The sequence below is a fragment of the Aplysia californica genome, unplaced genomic scaffold (assembly GCF_000002075.1).
Source record: "Aplysia californica isolate F4 #8 unplaced genomic scaffold, AplCal3.0 scaffold00041, whole genome shotgun sequence".
NCBI classification, from domain to species: Eukaryota; Metazoa; Mollusca; class Gastropoda; order Aplysiida; family Aplysiidae; genus Aplysia; species Aplysia californica.
Window position 1 is genome coordinate 1,128,183 of NW_004797311.1, and position 2,958 is coordinate 1,131,140.

Genomic DNA, 2,958 nt, shown 5'->3' on the forward strand with positions numbered 1-2,958 from the left:
GGCGGCTGTCGGCAGTCGCAAAGTCACCTGCAAGTGTAAAGTGGTGTTTTGCAGCAGTCTGCGTCCGTCCCTATGCCACCCAGCCGACTACAAGCCCTCATGAGATAGGGATCTCCTGTCCAGGCCCACAGGTAGCAGATGCCCCCCCCCCCCCCCCCCTCTCTTATCTTGCTGCCTCGCAAAGGGCTGGCCTACGTGTGTTCGTTTGGTATCGGGTATCCGATTACCACTTAATTGCATTACCGCCAATGATAGTAAATAACAAGATGGGCCACTCAGCCAAAAAAAATGTCCGCAGGAAGTATGCTCTTTGCTTCAGATGGCGCTGCAGTCTGTTTTGAAGCTCTCTTTCGTTTTTCCAGAAGAAGAATAGGAATAGCACCTCCTTGCGTGTGCAGATCGACTGCTGTTCATCAGCAGTTCGGGTTCGTTCAGTACGGAGTTTTAGTGTTTTTTTTATTTTAATGACCTCTTGCCTTTCATTCTAAAGTCAAATTAAACAAAGAAAACAATCACCCTTTCCTCCGGAAGAGTTTTTTTTGTCAGCGTAACCATTAAAAAAAAGCGTTCTTCCGAAATTCATTCAAAAACTTGCTAGTTTCACTTTGATTTTTTAAAACTCAAGTAGGATAACTCTGTTCGCTAAAGGTGCGCTTTTGCGAAGAGGGCGCCACCGAATTTTGAGGACACTTTTTTAATTGGCTCAAAGAGAGAAGTGACCCATCTTGTCTTGTACTATCTTTGTTACCGCTCACGGCGACACCTCTTGTTTGTCTGTAATTTAAGAGACTGGTATCGACGCCCTTTAATTAAGAAGTAATCAAAGAGACCACCCATTTGCCTTACACGGCGCGAAGTTCGTTTTGTGTGTTGTGTGTTGTTGTGTTGTTACCACCTTCAGCGTTTTGTGTGCTTTGTTTTCTGAATATCTGCTCCTTTTTTCTGGATTACTTTCACAAGTGTATAACTTGGAGTACTTGTACATTATTCTGTCGATGATTGTTACCTTGCACTCTTGTTTTATCTAAACAGTATCAGTGGTGCTTTCTTTAATTGTGGGATTAAGTAGCTGCTGGAACCAGCACTGTTTATTTCAACCTCAGCTGTTCATCAAGATGGCGAGGAGTCCGAGGAGCCAGACAGGATAGATACTTATAGTGTTTCAAGAACATTGAAAAGCGGTGATAACGGTAAATATAATTTGAACCAACACAATTAACGCACATACATGATCTCGTTATCTTATTCAGCGATGCAGTGTGTCTATCAGGACTTATTGTACATTCTGTTGTTTCACGTACTTTCTTTTACAAATTCTGCTGTGAAGGATGGCTATAGTAGAAGAATGCGAGTTCTTAGAATGAAAGTAATTTGAACTACACTTTACTTGAAACGTTGGAAGAAATGTTCTGTGAACGATAATTGTAGATCTGGATAGAAATCAGTCTAGTGATCAGAAGGTGACAGTCTACAAATTTCCTAAAGACTTCGAGAAAGCAAAGCTTGGGTGGCGAGTTTGCCTAATAAATGGAAGTAGAGGGTGTCACTGATTTTATAGCTTTACCTTGCATTGGCCTAAAAATGTTCAAAATAGATCCTACAACCTGGAAGAGGCCATCGTCTAGCAGTAACTCCAACACTTTTCCAAGTGCTGAAATCGTATGTTACGTGTTATCCCGAAGTAAGCCCCGACCAACTACAGATGTCGTGCTATGGACATTGATTAAATAAACGCCTTCAACAAAATGCAAAGCCGATGTATTTGACGATCAGTTCACATTGATATTCCGGAAACATGGAATAGTTGCACCCGATGAGGAACTGTCACAGTAGCATTTTCTTTGGTAAAGAAAGAAATGGTGCTATTCCAAAATTTCAGTCTATTTTCAAGTTATTAGTTCCTCTACTGGTGCTTTCATCTATTTTGAATCATACAGACCACTCCTAAAAGTCAACCACCTTTTCCTGAAATCAATAAAAGTGGAGAGATTTAACTCACAGAATTACTTCGTTTTGTTAGGTCGGAAGAAAAGAATGACAGGAAATTTGAATTTATTTTTTGTAGCCGATAAATTGTTCTTTTGAACTCCCCAAGAAATGGGCGACTGTCTAGTGTTGTTGGTGTATGTTTCCAGTGGAATATGTGTTGTTTTCTAATTACCTATACGTATATTTTATATTATTGTCTGTTTCTGTTTGTGTTTGTGGCATGTGCTTGCAAGATTGTAAAGCCTTGCTTGAGAAACATTTAAAATATTGTTCTATTCATGTTTACCGCTTAATAAACGCGCAAAAAGTTACTACAATGCTTTCCTTTACACGTGTACATCTGCTCCGCTATTAGACTTTTTCCTACTATGATTTAAGTGTTGGTATTTTTCCAGTTAAAGCATTGATATATATTTTCGATGCCCTTTCCAAAGTAACAATTGCGTTAAAGAAACAATACACCGTAAATGCCGTAATTTTGGACAGTTGTTTAATCAAGCACACGGCGTGATGCTCTCACACCCTCTCACTTCTGCACTACACGTTGTCTGCGCTCGGCCTCTATCTCTCCGTGACCTACTTCCGATGAGGCGGCCTGTTCTCTGACCGTCTAGATGTGAACCGAATGCTGGACCTAATCTCTTCTGTCGACTTTGACACGGGTGCCTTTGAGTTCTCCGAGAACAACACACTCAGTGGCGCCATATCTGCCATCTAACAATCAACAGTAAGGATAGATCTAAAACTATGCATGTACATCTATGGGGTTGATTTCAAAGTTTAAAGCACTTGAATAATGGTGAAATGAAGAGAAAAGGGGAGGGGTGGGGGCAGAAAGTGGCGAAGAAAGCAGACGACAGAACAGCTGGAGGATCAGAGAGCAGAACAGAGAGGAGAAAATATTAGAGAAGAAAATGTGTCATTCCATTAGCTTGATAATGGTCGAAAAGCTTCTGCTTTTTTTTTTTG